The sequence below is a fragment of the Leiobunum rupestre genome, chromosome 1 (assembly GCF_980474605.1).
Source record: "Leiobunum rupestre chromosome 1, qqLeiRupe1.1.hap1, whole genome shotgun sequence".
NCBI lineage: Eukaryota > Metazoa > Arthropoda > Arachnida > Opiliones > Sclerosomatidae > Leiobunum > Leiobunum rupestre.
In genome coordinates this window covers 47,293,387-47,310,888 of record NC_143384.1, presented here as the reverse complement: position 1 = coordinate 47,310,888, position 17,502 = coordinate 47,293,387, and the positions used below count along the sequence as shown (strand labels likewise).

The window sequence follows — 17,502 nt, the reverse complement described above, 5'->3', positions numbered from 1 at the left end:
GCATTAAAAACTAGACAGAGCGCAGGGAGGGTTGACATTATGAGAGACAGCGGAGGGGGGGAAACAAGAGAGAGAGGCAAAAACAAGACTAGAAAATCAAGAATTGAGTGAAAGCCGCGCCCGTATTTTTTCTCTTCCACTTTTCTCCGACACCCTCCGACCGTTTTTCCAGCCCCCCCCTCATCCCACCATCCTACTTCAGCCGCTGCTTTGGAAGCCATTCCACTCTCCACCAATGGCGAAACGCTTTTAATCTCCGTATTTCTAGCCCGCGGGGGGCTAAAAATAACGAGAGAGAGAGAGAGAGAGGGGGCTGAAAGTACCTTTACGCCGAGAAAACGCTGATGACCCCGTAGACGGCGGGTCCGGTGACGCAGTACGGAAAGCTGAACGCGAAAATACGGTTCCACCCGAAAACCCGCGCGCGACGGATTTTTTCGCGTAGTTTAAGCCTTTGCCGCGATATCGGCGTTGGGGCTGTGGCTCTCTTCTCGTACGTACGAAATCTACGGCGTAGTTTAAGCCTTTGCCGCGATCGTTTCGGCGTTTTAACGCAGTGTGGCGATTTCGAGTCATTGGAAAGTGCGCGATTAACTTTGAAAGGATTACCGTGGAAGTGGCGCGTTAACAGTCGTCGGAATTAAGGTATGTCAAACTTTATTTCGTCAGGGTTGTCTTGTTGTTGGTGTCGCCGCGTCGACCCGACGAAAGAGTCGTTTTGGGCCGGGTCGTCAATTTGACGGCTTCGGGAAATATGCGCAAAACATGGCCTCCGCGCCGGTTCCCTTCGAAGAAGAAAGAACGTGATCGGAGGGGGCCAACATCCTGGGAGCCCATCAGGCCTTCGATGCGGGCGTGTCCCCTTTTTGGAGTATTTTTGGCTACGTCGCATTTTCCGGCTTACGCTTTTCACGTTGTTTTCCACATTTCGTTTTATTTTAACGCTATGACGCGTTTTGTGGTAAACAATTTTAAGTATTATTTAGATGACATTTCCTTCGCGATTGTCATCTCGTATTTCGGACTTTTTGAGGGGTTTTGGGCTTGACACCAATTAATTCGATAAGGGCAGTCTTTGGGATAATGCCTACTTTGATTCTCAACGTAATTTCCAAAAGCAGCTAATGATTTTCAGATTTGTAAGTGGTTATATTTTCATGCTTTTTTCCCGGTTTTTATAATGATTTCGAGATTATGCAACTGTTTGTCCGCCAGATTTAGAGATATAGCGGCTGATTTTCGTTCAGATTTAGAGATTTTTCGCCTGATGGTCGTTCAAATTATGAGATTTAGTGCTTGAGTGTCGTTCAAATTTCAAGATTTTGGGAGTGAGTTTAGATCATATTTTGCGGATTTGGCGACTCATTTTCGGCCAGATTTCAGGAATTAAAAATTGGTTTCAAGATTTATAAGAATCTTGTCATTTGAGTACTGTACTCGCGTTTGGAAATTTGCAATATGGGTTCAAGTTAAAAGTGGGCGTTTGAAGTTGACATGGAAATAATTCGATACAGAAGTGTTCTGGAATCTGTGAAGAAATGTCAATGGAAGTTTCGAAGAAAATTTTCTGGTGATAAAGTGCTCCCGAAATCGTATTGACCCTGGAAAACATTTAAAATTCTACATTTGATTCTACTGCGGTTCAAAACGATTAATGAAATGCTTAAATTATAATAATTTAAATCAAATAGGGTAATTTTATAAATATAACAAAATAATTAAAGAATAAAATATAATTATAAACAATAAGAAGATGGTAAAATAATAATAATTGGAATATCTTCATAAAAATCTAAATAATAAGATAATAAAATAGATGTTTTTCCTGCACAGTACAAAAATGCTCTTTGGGTAATATATTAAATAAAATAAGAGAAATAACTATGATCAGGGATTTCAAATCGAATGATTTTTTTTAAAGAAGTCGTTGATTTAAATAGCCTATTCACTATTATTACTAAATTACTAATAATAATTTATTTTAATTGAAAGTAATTTCATTTTAATTAATCATACGCGCAATTAATCAATGAGTTGCTAAGAAAAATATACCTTAAATACTTATAAATCAATTGAAATCTAGAAAGTTTGATTCAAATAAAATAAACAGATATTTTCGATTTTTCAAAAACTTTAAATAAAATTAATTGGAATCTGGTAAATCTGTTATTGTTAATAAGAAAGAAGCAATGGTTAATTTTAACTATATAGTAGTTGCAGCATGGACTAATTAATTAGCCCATGGTTGCAGTTCCTTAGCTTTAGCTTTTACCATGGTCGCCATTTTGAGTGGCGAATTTTGTCTGTCAAGAAAAAAGTACCAGTTGTAGCGTTTGATGGTGGTATTCCACGAAATACGGAATTTTAATTACAACAAATACATAAAAGCAACTAAATTGGTAATACCAGAAGTAAAGATGACACCGTTATCAAAAGAAGTAACCAACTTTTTTCTGCTGATGTTAGTCGTTGGAAACTTCACAGACACCATTTTTTGAAATGGTTTGGAAATAAATAAAATTGTTCAATTTTTCTTAATAACACAATTTTGTTTATCCATTTTTTATATTTAAAAATTCGCGGGATGGAAATGCTGTGATGGTTTCAGTGGATACTTTTTTCGTAAAGGATTTATACTGCTGGTAAAATAATCTTCAACGTTGGTATGTCTTCATTTAAAATGTACAGAAAATCAACAATTTTAACTATAAATTAACCAGTCACTAGGAATACTTGCAATGCAATCTAGAATTTCGATGCAATTTCAGAGATTTTGTAAAGTAACCACATTGTCATGTTAGTCATGTAAAATGAATCTTACACATCTTGATTGAACTTTCAAAACTAATTTTAGAAAAAACCTCACTTTTAATTTGATTGAAGAGTATATATTGGTCAGAAACGTATCTCTGAAAATTAGTTTAGAATTAAATTAATTAAAGAATAGTAGTTATTGAATTATAAATATAATAATTATGGAATTGAATTGAAAAATAATAATTGAATTGATTAATAATTATTTAACTTAATTGAAAAATAACAATTTAATAAAATTGAAAAATAATAATTGAATAAAATTGAAAAATAATTATTTAATAAAATTGAAAAATAATAATTTAATAAAATTGAAAAATAATTATTTCATTAAATTGAAAAATAGTTATTTAATTGAATTAAAAAATAATTATTTAATTGATTTTGTTTATAATTTACTAGTTAATTTGGGTAACGTAAATAATTTTTATGTTCATATACGAAATAGCTTTTGGAGCTATGCCAATCGAATGAAAAATAAAAATTACATTAGTAAATTTTAATTTACTTAATCGAGCGAGATATCAATTTCAACGTCTGGAACAAGTTGAAACTGAAAGCGTATGTTTCCTTATAAATTAAATCAGATAAAAAAAAAGGCTTTTTTCTAGTTTGTAGCCAATAATGCGATTATATGCGAATGTCGTAGATTCAGATGCAATTTCATCCAATTATGACCTTAGTTTCAATTTTAAAAACGCCTTAAGTTAACTGAAATAACTCAAGTTGCTTAAAAATAATTCCAAGCGATTACAATTACCTGGTAGTTTTAATTATAACTTAACTTAACGCTAACTCAGGAAGGTTTTTAATTCAAGTTAATTCTAAATACCTCGAGTCGGTTTTAATTGTAAGGCTTTCCAGTTAGCCTTTATTATTAAGTTAGATATCCAAGCTGTGGACCCGTTGAAACTGCCAGTAGAAAAAGTTCGCCGAACTTCTAGGCTGATTTCGATATTTTGGAACTGAATTTCGCTCAGATTTCAGGATTTTCAAGATTTGTAAAATAATATTTTCTGTAGACTGTACGGTATTTGTACGACTAGGTGGCTTTTTTCGCCTGCTCCGGGTTTTTTTGACCAGTTTAAAAAGTGTAGCTCTTTGACGTTATTTTACTCCAATTCTGTTTGACGAAAAAAAACAAGTTGTAGTAAGAAGGGAGTAGTTAAAGTTTAAAGGTTATTTATTTGCCGTCGCAGCCGTAGTTTTGTTTTAAGATGGCGACCGGTGGTGAGACAATTAGTACAGAATGATTACAATGAGTACAGAATGATTACCATGAGTACAGAATGATTACCATGAGTACAGAATGATTACGATGAGTACAGAATGATTACAATGAGTACAGAATGATTACCATGAGTACAGAATGATTACCATGAGTACAGAATGATTACGATGAGTACAGAATGATTACAATGAGTACAGAATGATTACCATGAGTACAGAATGATTACAGAATGATTACCATGAGTACAGAATGATTACGATGAGTACAGAATGATTACGATGAGTACAGAATGATTACGATGAGTACAGAATGATTACGATGAGTACAGAATGATTACGATGAGTGCAGAATGATTACAATGAGTGCAGAATGATTACAATGATTACAGAATGATTACAATGAGTACAGAATGATTACAATGATTACAGAATGATTACCATGATTACAGAATGATTACCATGAGTACAGAATGATTACCATGAGTACAGAATGATTACAATGAGTACAGAATGATTACGATGAGTACAGAATGATTACAATGATTACACAATGATTACAGAATGATTACCATGAGTACAGAATGATTACCATGAGTACAGAATGATTACCATGAGTACAGAATGATTACAATGAGTACAGAATGATTACGATGAGTACAGAATGATTACGATGAGTACAGAATGATTACGATGAGTACAGAATGATTACGATGAGTACAGAATGATTACGATGAGTACAGAATGATTACGATGAGTACAGAATGATTACGATGATTACAGAATGATTTCGATGAGTGCAGAATGATAACGATGAGTACAGAATGATTACGATGAGTACAGAATGATTACCATGAGTACAGAATGATTACAATGAGTACAGAATGATTACGATGAGTACAGAATGATTACGATGAGTACAGAATGATTACAATGAGTACAGAATGATTACAATGAGTACAGAATGATTACAATGATTACAGAATGATTACCATGATTACAGAATGATTACCATGAGTACAGAATGATTACAATGAGTACAGAATGATTACGATGAGTACAGAATGATTACAATGATTACAGAATGATTACCATGAGTACAGAATGATTACCATGAGTACAGAATGATTACAATGAGTACAGAATGATTACGATGAGTACAGAATGATTACGATGAGTACAGAATGATTACGATGAGTACAGAATGATTACGATGAGTACAGAATGATTACGATGAGTACAGAATGATTACGATGAGTACAGAATGATTACGATGATTACAGAATGATTTCGATGAGTGCAGAATGATAACGATGAGTGCAGAATGATTACGATGAGTACAGAATGATTACAAGAAGTGGGGGAGAAAACTAAGCTTTATTAGTTTTCTCCCCCCTTTCTTGGTCTCCTTACTTGTTCGCGTTTTTACTCCTCACTCTCTAGACCATTGGTGGTTCTCGTGGTTTTGCTCTAACAGAATGATTACGATGAGTTCAGAATTATTACGATGACTACACAGGCAACCCAAAACTTCAAAATTGTTACAGATGAGTAATTGAGTACGGGAGAATTCCAATGTATACGCGTGATTACAGATGATTACACGCTATTACAAATGATTACACGTGATTACAGATGAGTATGCGTGATTTCATAATGATTACGGGTGATTACTGTTGAGTACGAAGATTACAAATGATTACGGGATTACGAATGAGTACAAAAGATTACAGAAGATTACGTAATCATTACAGTTAGGGTGTACACCGATTACAGGAAGTGGTTAGCCCCTCGGCTAATACCCAAGGCACCACCTTAGGCCTAAGCGACTTTTAAAGTCATTAAAAAGCATTTAACAATTGGATTTTCGCTATTAAAAGCTTGCCACATGTGAAGATGTTGAAAACCCGTCATGTTTTCGTGAATCGAAATTTAAGCAGACGACGAAGCTAGATTACTCATTCTACACATCCTTTCGAGGAGTAAAAAGTGTAACCTTAGAGCTCTGAAACAAGCGAACAAAATTCGGGACAGGGTAAATCTAACCCCGAGAACGGGCGAATAAAACGTTTTAGGGTAAAAAGTTAACACTTTTTGTCCTCGGACAGGCCAAAAGAAACCATTTAATGTCGGACCCCTCGCAACGAACCCAACTTTCTTTTGAAAACACGAGCTGCTTTCCCCTAATTCGCTATATTGTTTTGAACGCGCGCTGTCGACGGTGTTCCGTATGTTGCCGGCGAATTCTTGGTCTAATTTTCTATGCTTATAATATACAAAGGTGGCAGAGCTCCTGCAAACGTCGGGGAATTTAAATTCGTATTAAACTCCGAGAACTTTTAAGGGGGAAGACTACAGTCGCCATTGTCTACTTTCGCGCTATTTCAAGCTGAACTCTTTTAATTTTGTATTTTAACTTATAAAATTAATATTTCAGTGTAGAACAGCCTCTTGTTTAGTGACTAAAATAATTTTGACAATTATGTAATTGTTAAAACATAAACTATCAGCTTGAACGAATAAGAGGCTTTTACTGTATTTTCCCCATTAAATAAGTAAAGAAAAGTCAAGTGATATTAAATAGGTATAACAGTCAGGGATTTTAAATAGGTATAACAGTCAGGGATTTTAAATAGGTATAACAGTCAGGGATTTTAAATAGGTATAACAGTCAGGGATTTTAAATAGGTATAACAGTCAGGGATTTTAAATAGGTATAACAGTCAGGGATTTTAAATAGGTATAACAGTCAGGGATTTTAAATAGGTATAACAGTCAGGGATTTTAAATAGGTATAACAGTCAGGGATTTTAAATAGGTATAACAGTCGGGGATTTTAAAAAGGTATAACAGTCGGGGATTTTAAATAGGTATAACAGTCGGGGATTTTAAATAGGTATAACAGTCGTGGATTTTAAATAGGCATAACAGGCAGAGAATTTAAATTAGCATATAAGTTAGAGAAATGTCAGGGAATTTAAATTAGCATATAAGTTAGAGAAATGTCAGGGAATTTAAATTAGCATATAAGTTAGAGAAATGTCAGGGAATTTAAATTAGCATATAAGTTAGAGAAATGTCAGGGAATTTAAATTAGCATATAAGTTAGAGAAATGTCAGGGAATTTAAATTAGCATATAAGTTAGAGAAATGTCAGGGAATTTAAATTGGTATAAAAGTAAACGATTTTTAAAAAATTGTATAAAATATTTATAGTCCGGTATTTTAATTTTGGTTTACTAAAGTAAGGTTACAAAAATATAGAATTGCCAAGTTTTAGCTGAAAATAAGTAAGGAAAAACCTGAAATTAAATCTGAATAACTGAAGTAACCCTGATATATCTCTTTTGGATTTATGGCCAAAGCGTCGATGTGTACACCGCAACACGGCTTCCAATTACTTTTCCATTTGTAAAATTGGGATCCCAACAGGGTCCTGGAGTAGCTTGAAAGCCCAATTATCTTTGGTCGAGGTTCCTTACCCGCCCTTAAATCGAAATTTTCTTCCATGAAATCGGTGAAAAGCTCCATTTCGCATGTTCTTAAAATATTTTTACACTTAATTTAACGGGTAGTTCACAAAGCCCCCAGAGGTTCTATAATTCTTATAAGATCCTATATTTTCAAAAATATCCTATAACATCCTATATTTCTAGCTAAATTCCCAAGAAGTCTTTTAAAATTAATAATTTTGATATTTTGTCTAGAGGTCGGGAACGGTTAATCATTATCCATGTTTAAATTGATTTTTTCGGAAAATGATGAGAAAACGTGTATTATTCGTAAAATTTGAGCTTTTTTGTCGAAAAAAACGTCGTTTTTCCGATTAATTTTACAAATTTATCAAAACATTAATCGGATAATACAGAAAAATTACTTGATCGAAACATTTTACGAATAATTTTGAGAGCTTTATCTATTGAATAAAAGTTAACCATCCCCGACCTCTAATTTTGTCCATTTACAATCCCGCCACTAAGTGAAATTGCTAGATTTAGCTATAGGATAAATTCCTTGACAAAGTAATTCTAGTCTATACTTTGATTATTGTTAAAATGTTTAGCTACTAGTATATTTTATTATATTATATTAATGCTTTTCGAAATGTTTTTACTCTGGAACCATCATCGCAGCTCTTGTAGGGAAAGTTTGTCTGCCATTTACTCCCAAGTAATCATAGATGGCGATACTCAGAAGCAGTGCCACCGCTTTTAGAGGATACTTTTTAATAATTATTAATTAATAATAATAATTAATTAGTCATTAATAATTAATAATTAATAATTAAAATATAAGTAATTAAAAGTAAACAAAGCTCGTTTGTAGAAAACCGTTTGAATCGCTTTAAAACGATTTAGCCTGGTTCTCGCAACTACTTCGAAACGTTTCGAGTCGATTTGGTCCCTCGTGAATTGATTAGAGCTGCTCCTTCTTTTGAGCGGCATTTTGAGATTGCTCGAATGCCCAATGGAGCTAAAGCCGTGATGTCACAGTTAAATCTGGGGCAATCTTCGAGTACTCCAATGTAGAGTCGGACGCCGATGAAAAATGACCGGCGGCGGTGTAACCAACGCTTGCCGACAATTTTCTTTCGGCAGCAGCTTTAGGGTAATTTCAACGGCGGCGTTTGCCGGCGTAAGTATTAAAAATTATTTAAAGAATATAAAAAATTAAAAAATAAATAACAAAAGGACTAGTAACTAACCTCTTGATTCTAAACGAAGTTACCATTGCTACTATTTCTATATTTTACAAATGAAATTTAAGACTGGAATTTTTAAAACTGTGATATCATTGGGAAAACGGAACAGTTCTACTCGTCGTTAGCCAACTTCGATCAATAGCGGCGCACCAAAAATTAAAATAACAAGATATACACACATTCCCCCTGTGTATGAACTATGTTTTAAATATTAAATTTAAATTTGAACAAATTTTCTATAAACCCAAAAAATATTTTATCGGAAAATAATTTTTCGAGTTACTTGGTTTTGGAAATTAAGTAGCGAAACACGAACACTTTAATTCTAATTAATTGTTAGACAAACCAAATTTTTCAAGGTACCTGGTTTTGGAAATAAGGTAGCGAAACGCGAATGAGATAAATTCATATATCGCAAAAAAGCGTTCGCGAATTGGCCCGAAATCACACTTAAAATTAAAGTTTCATAATGATCAGTACTAACTTAAAATACATTATTCAACCAAGTTGGTCTTAAAGGGATTAGAACCCCCGATGGTTTTGGTAGGGTGTGCCATAGCTTCTCTCTTTTCTCGCTCATGGCGCTAGTCTAGAACGATAGTAAAAACCCCCAATTCTTCAATTAGAGGAAGCGTGCCCGCCCTGAAGAGGTTTTCTCAATTGAAACCTTTATTGTTTCATATTTAGTGTTTATTTTTTAATTGCACCCTTAATTAACTTATAAACAACACTCTCCGAGCTATAAATTAATTATTCTCATTATAGTTTCTATATTTATTGCAATATTATTTCTTAATAATGAGGTACTTGGTTTTAGATTCACGAAAGGCGTTCTAGTAGATATGAGAAATTAAAGCACTGCCAAAGCGGGGATGCTTTTAGTAGGATAATTCCTTAAAAACCACTGTATTTCACAATGTATAACACTGGGTTAGAAAAATGAGGGGAGGGAATTATTTATTGCCCCAAATTCCTGAAAAAGGTATACTCCTTTTAATGTAAAAAAATAATTTATTTTCGAAAATCGCCAGAAATCACTAAAATGGGCAATGCTCCATTCCCGGGGTCCCGATCTCACGAATGTTAACAATTCCCGTGAGGTCATGATATTTTCAATCGATTTAGGTATCATGTGTGTTCGTACCTCCAACACCGGCAGCGGCGGACACAGTACCTGAAACTATGGAACGCCAAACCGGAAAAAACTCTTTATTATAGTAGAAAATTAATCTATAATATGGTAGGAAATTCATCCATATTAAAGTAGAAATAAATGCTTCTATAATACGGTAGAAAAATGATTTATAATATGGTAGAAAAATAATCTAAAATATAGTAGAAGCGTTCACTGAAAATTATATTTTAGTGAAGGGTTCACTTTGTAATAAAGTTTCTACTATATTTTAGATAATTTTTCTTAGTCTTTTTCTACCATGTTATAAATCATTTTCTACTATATTATAGAAGCATTTTCCTACTATATTATACAAGCATTTTTTCTACTATATTATAGAAAGTTTTTTTCTACTTTATTATGGATGAACTTCCTACCATATTATAGATAAATTTTCTACTTTATTATGGATCGATTTCCTAACATATTATAAATGAAATTTTCTACTTTATTATGGATCGATTTCCGAACATATTATAAATGAAATTTTCTAACATATCATAGATGAATTTTCTACTATAACAAAGACTTTTTCCGGTTTGGTGTGCCATACTATATTATAGTGCTCTATACTACATTATAGCTGACGTTTCTACTATACTATAGTGCTCTTTACTATAATTTTGTGTTTTAAATAAGTTTTTTCCGGTTTGGCGTTCCATATGAAACGAATACGTACACAAATCAACGGCGGCGTCGGGCTCAACTCCTCTGCAAAATTCTGCAATACGCTAACTACGAAGCTACTTATCTCATATCATTTACACTAAAATATCAAGACGCGCGTGGAACTTTTTAACAAGTTGAGTAAGACATAAATGGAGTTTATGCTAGCGTCTATTGGCTATCATAGTGAAACGTCACTTCTACGTCACGAGTGACGCGCCTGATACATCTAAAAAAGGCCATTGTTACTTTATAGAAAGGCCTATTCTGAGAGCTTTCCGATGGACTGTTTTAGTAAGGAAAGCGATTACCCACTTCCTGCGCGTGACCTCTGAAAAATCTCACTCATTTGGTGGCTGTAATAATGTATAGTTGGTTACCATGGTAACTATGGCAGGAAGTGGGTGAACGTTATTGACTACCCACGAGCGAAGTAGAGAATTTGAATCTTGGGTACTAGCACTATATATTCTTTGCTTAGCGTATCGAGGTGGATTCTTCGTATAATATACTTCTGATATTTCCGTGGCACCAAATGATTGTTTTACGTTTCTTATCTTTGTACAGTAAATAACGTCATCTGAGAGTAAAAACGTTGTACCTTGAAATTTGGCAAATCCAGAATATCCTAAAAATTAGCCTTTTTAATTGTAATGAAAACCCGTCGTTTGCTATCCACTGAATTTTTCTTTCAAATCTATCGTTGTGGAATTTACTTTGTTAACGTTCGATCGTTATTTATTGAATTTACATTGCTAACGATCGATCGCTATTCAATAAAATTGCATTAAATAAACGATAGATCGTTACCCTACGAAATTTCAGTGGTTATCTATCGTATTGTTTGTCCTTTTCAATTTCATTAAGCAACTATCGATCACTATCGTACGTTATTTTAATGGATATCGATCAATCGTTATTGGTTGAAATGACAATAACAACAATCGAGCGTTATTAATTGAAATTACAATAAAAAAACCATCGGTCGTTATTCATTAAAATTTAATGGAAATTCAATCGATCGCTATTCATTGAAATTGCATTAAATAAACAATCGATCGTTACCCTGCGTAATAATAATGAATAACGATTGTATTTAGTTGTGGCACAAGTACACAATGTAATTCCAATATCAACCTATTGTTCGCTATAACTATCGAACGAGTAAAGGTCACCTCATTAGTAACAGAGCAGCGACAGTGTGACGTCATACAACGTCATAGAACGTTCTTAAAATGGCGACAAGGGGCACAGCTACGAACTAATGGTAAATTATAAGTTGGGAAATTAGTGCAAAACGAAATAGCAATAAAGCTGAAGTTAAGTAGTTTTTGTTCTGAGATGGCGAAATTTAGTCCGTGCAGAACGCGATAGGGCGCCCTTATCGGCCGGAAATAGTTTATTTTATTTTGACAGGAATTTCGTCTCACGCGAAATGTAGATCCCCTGGACCCCTGGCATAGGCGCAGATTGCAAATTGTATTTATTATAATGAATGTTATCGATCGACGAAACTTGGGTCAATTTTAAAATGTACGGGAGCTGGAACTGTGTGCTGGGTCAAGGTATTAGGCAGGTAAAGAAATATATAAAAGAATTGGGTATTTACTAGACGGTAAGAAAAATTATTTGATTTGAGACAGTAACTAAATTTAAGAAAATAACCCTAATTTTGTATTAGACAGTAACTAAATTAAAAAATAACCCTAATTGGGTATTAGACAGTAACTAAATTAAAAAATAACCCTATTTGGGTATTAGACAGTAACTAAATTTAAAAAATAACCCTAATTGGGTATTAGACAGTAACTAAATTTTAAAAAATAACCCTAATTGGGTATTAGACTGCAACTAAATTTAAAAATAACCCTAATTAGGTATTAGACGGTAACTAAATTAAAAATATAATCCTATTTGGGTATTAGACAGTAACTAAATTTAAAAAAATAACCCTACTTGGGTATTAGACTGTAACTAAATTTAAAAAATAACCCTAATTGGGTATTAGACGGTAACTAAATTAAAAAAAATAACCCTAATTGGGTATTAGACGGTAACTAAATTTAAAAAAATAACCCTAATTGGGTATTAGACAGTAAGTAAGTTTAAAAAATAACCCGAATTGGTATTAGATAGTAACTTAGGTTTAAAGAATAACACAGATTGGGTATTAGATAATAACTAAGTTCTAAAAAATAACCCTAATTGGGTATTTATTAGACAGTAAAAAAGTAATTTGTTATGTTTTAAAAAAATAATTCTAATTCAGAGCAAAACTAAATTACAATTAGTACTTAAATTTACTTAGATTATTTACTCAATTTGTGTGGAAGAAGGCGGCTATTTTTTTTTAAATCAATAAAATAAAATAAAATAAAAAATTTAAATACGTGACAAGGCGTGTATGATTTCAGAATTTTATCTGATTTAGTAAGAAATAACTTATCTTTAATAAGGTAAATTCCCGAAAGTGCTGAATGCTCAATAAATTAGCGAATGGTGAGACTGAAGTGTTTTTAATTAAAATAACAGTTAGGTTTCAGCGATTTTAGTAGAAAACTACCGTATAGTAGGGTATTTTCTACAGACGGACTGTAGAAGAAATCTTACTAGTTAAAATAAACGATACTTAAGACATTTGATTTAACGATGATGGTTTACATTTAATTAGGGCATAGGCTTAAATCATTTGATTTAAATCAGTACAATATGCTATTTCTTTGAATGATATCTTAATAAATGTTTTGCTTGAAGTAGGTCATTTAAATTATTTGATTTTAATCGTTATTTACGTCTGCATAAAAAGCGATTAAAATTTGATATGTATTTAAAAAAATAATTTGATTTAAATCCATGATTTTTAAAAAAATAGCTTTAAATCGCCACAAAAATAAATATTTTAAAACAAATTGATTGGAATCAGACAACCTTGGAAACATTACATCAATATTTTCGCTGTAATATTTTTTGTCTATTTTTCCTTGTTATTACAGCATTGGGAATAACAAAAGACGGTAATTTTTGTTTGAAACGTTATCGTTCGTCCGTGAGTAACGTTGCGCTCCGTTGCGACACATTCGCACTCGCTATTTTAACGATGAACGCAGCAACACCGTCGGATGATGGGTTATTTTTCGCCGGCTGTTTTTAGCCCGTGACGCGCATTGCCCGTCCTAGCCCACACGCCCACCTCGCTCGCACGCCCACGCTGCTCTGTTCGTGTCAGACAGATTTCGTTTTCTTCATTTTGATTTTCTCAATTTTATCTTTTCCGTACGGTATTGAAATTATTCGATCTTCTGTGGCAAATAAACAAATATTTGGAATTTGAAAATTGACCCAAAAAATCAGGCGAAATTAGTTTTTAAAAGATGTATTAAAAATACATTAAATATTTTGAAATATTTTACCTCAAAACCTTTCATTTATTGTGCAAAAATGGTCAGGGAAAACATGGAAAATTAAACAAAATTAATTACAAACATTTTGTACGAACGTTGTTTACGCTTAATATAGCAAAGTGGTTTCCCAAGGCTGACAATTTAAATAAAATTAAGAATGTATTTATTTATAGTTAGAGAGAGTGACTGTATTTTGAGACTTTCCGTGGGTATGTAATAATTACATATTCTGGTTTAAATACAATAGAACAATCTAATTTGACTTAAAAATATTTTTTTTGATTTAGTTTTTTCAGGAATCCATACCTCTACTTGGAATGCTTATCCCAGGGCCCCCAGAGGTCCTATATTTCCTATAAAATCCTATATTTTTAGCAAAATCGCCCAAAAGTCCTATAAAATCCTATAATTTTGATATTTTGCCCATTTCAAATCCAGCCATTCAGTTAAATTGCTAGATTTAGCTATAGGATAAATTCCTAGTCTATACTTTTGTTATTGTTAACATGGTTAGCTACTAGTTTCTATTTTTAAGTGAAGATCAAAGATTTATTTATCTAAATATAGATTTGGTTTTTAAATGCATAAAGTTAGTAAATTAAATAGCATATATAGTCCTATAAAATCCTATAATTTTGTAAAAATAGTACGATCACTGACGGCTTTGGCCCCGCCTACGAGAGAAAAAATCCCGTCTGCGCGCGCTCCCCTCTCACGTTGTTGTTTGTTAAGTTGCCATAGTGACGTCAAAAAAACCGTCAGCCACATCGAGACGAAAATCTGCCGCGATAAGAATTCCAAGTAGAGGTATGGATTCCAGTTTTTTTCATAAAATGGATTAAATTGATAATTATAATTTGAAGCGTATTTGTTTTTGGGTGAACTTTAATTGTTTTTAATAAAATCGAAAAATTGTTTAGTTTTGATTTTTTATGGTATTTTAATTTTATTGATTTAAATTTTTTTTGTATCGTCTTCCAGTGAAATTCTTAAACGATTTACGTGCATTGATGACGTAAACTAAATTTGAATTAATCTTAATTGAATTTAATAATTAGTATTTTGTAATTTAATTTGCTTTGGCCTCTGAATTGGCATTACTCGAACGCGTGGCATGCAGGGCTTTCCACCACCCTCCTACTGAATTAATGGCTTTAAAAGTCGCTTGATGACTTAGGCCTAAGGTGGTGCCTTGGGTATTAGCCTAGCTGAAACTGTTTTTTTTTTGTTTTTTTTTTTACATTTTAATAACTGCTTTGATTTATCAGAGCCGATTTAAATCCATATTTATTTTTATATAAATAAAATTAATAAAAGCCAATTTTATACTAACTTTGTCGAACATTAACATCCAACTTTGACTTAAGTAATAACGTTCTCAATTATCTAAATACGTTCCTCCGATGGTATAATTTATCAGTCATCTAAATACGTTCCATTGACCAATGTTATACGCGGACGATTCTAAACCGAAAACACGAAACTACGCAAAACAGGAAATTCGTCTCCATAATTTCTGTTTTCACGGGTTGGCACTTTTTTTACCTTTTTTTTATAAAAATTAAATCAATCGTTTTTTTTATTTAAAACGGATTTTATTGATTTTTTTTATTTTTATACAATTAATGGCTCTTTGACTGTATAATTATCGTATATTTTAATTTTGTAAGTCAGTTAATCTTGAATTAAATGAAGTCTTAATTATATTTAATTACTATTTAATATTTTAGTTTGCTCTGATTTTCTACGTAATTTAATATTTTAAGATTCAATTTTTTTATTCAGGACTACTTTGACAAACATTATTTAAAAAAATAATTACATGATTTTAATCAATGATTTTTTAAATAATAATTACATGATTTAAATCAATGATTTTTTAAATAATAATTACATGATTTAAATCAATGATTTTTTAAATAATAATTACTTAATTTAAATCAATGATTTTTCCAAAATATTTACTTGATTTAAATCTTGATTTAAGTTATGATTTAAATCAAATGGATTTACATCAGCCAACTCCGCTTTTATCTGAATACGTTCCACCGACCGATGGTAAAATGTCCACGAGCATGAGAGAACTTTTGGTCCGTCCCGACTTGCGCGTTATATCCTGCAACCCGGATATCATAAAATTGCCCTTTACGAAAATAACGAATAGTGTGTCGCCCCCCCCCCGGTGACTCTTCCTTGTATATTTTTTCCTCCTCGTCAAACGCAGACTAAACAACAACCGCCGGCAAAGAGAGAACTTGCTTTTTTCGCTCCTCGGTGGCGCAATCTACGTTACTTCCCCTCTTCCCCCATTCCTCCGTCGTCTGCCGCGCGGTTCTCTCGGCGTCCGGCCACCGCAACCAGCTCCCCCTCGTGACGATTACTCATAGCGTAAACAATTGTCGGTCCGTGTGGCGCGCGGAGGGGGGGGGGGGATTGTCGAAGGTCTCCCGGAGAGCCTCACCAACAACGCAATGAGGACTGTTAATTAAAAGTTGATTTTTGCTCTGGGAGGTTTTATTATTATTATTCTGACAGTCTTGGAACGTTGCGTTGTTGCGTAAGTAATGGTTGTAAGTCTGACGCTAATTTTCCCAGCTTGTGGCACCTAGGAGCAACAAACACAAGGAGAACGCAGTTAGCCCTTAGACCAATCTTGTGTTTCCGTCCGCGCTCGCTCCCCGCGACAAAAGTACTTCTCGTCGTACGTTGGGGTATGTCCTCGAATCCGCTAGTTCATCGTCGGACAAAGCCTCGATTAGCTGTGACGTCGCCTGGAACCAGCAAATTTCAAGTTGGTAAATTAGTCGATATTCGAATGGAAAGTTGGTAAATTTGTCGATATTCGAATGGAAAGTTGGTAAATTTGTCGATATTCGAATGGAAAGTTGGTAAATTAGTCGATATTCGAATGGAAAGTTGGTAAATTAGTCGATATTCGAATGGAAAGTTGGTAAATTAGTCGATATTCGAATGGAAAGTTGGTAAATTAGTCGATATTCGAATGGAAAGTTGGTAAATTAGTCGATATTCGAATGGAAAGTTGGTAAATTAGTCGATATTCGAATGGAAAGTTGGTAAATTAGTCGATATTCGAATGACAAGTTGGTAAATTAGTCGATATTCGAATGACAAGTTAGTTTCTTCGGTATTGATTTAGTCGAAGTTGCTTTCATTAAATGTATAATTAATGTTGATACTACCAAGAATGTATTTATTTATACCTAGGGAGAATGTCTATGTCGAGACGGTTTTTAGCCTTTCTCTCAATCCACCCGTTGGTCCCCTCAGTACGCTCCTCCGCTTAAAATAAAACGAATAGTCCCGGTATTTCATTGGCTGCTTAAAATTTACGTCACCTAACGCGATGGTAATCAAACGCCGGTGACGTTTTGTCTCCCCCCCCCCCCCCCGCGCGAAACAGGGGAAAGGCGTTCAACGTGCCCGGCGATTGTCGCAAAATAATCATTCTTCCTAAATATAAATAAATACATTCTTGATACTACTAAAACCAAAATAAA

At 33.4% G+C, this 17,502-nt stretch overlaps 1 protein-coding gene across 7 annotated transcripts in view; it reads left to right on the top strand.

Moving 5' to 3' along the window:
* The first annotated feature begins 387 nt into the window (after window positions 1–387).
* wge (BAH domain and coiled-coil containing protein winged eye) overlaps window positions 388–17,502 on the top strand; it is a 137,047-nt gene continuing 119,932 nt past the window's right edge. For all 7 annotated transcript variants that reach the window (XM_090180377.1, XM_090180378.1, XM_090180380.1 and 4 more), the window contains exon 1: window positions 388–645. The gene's annotated coding sequence lies outside the window, so the exon portion shown is untranslated. The remainder of the gene's footprint in view (window positions 646–17,502) is intronic.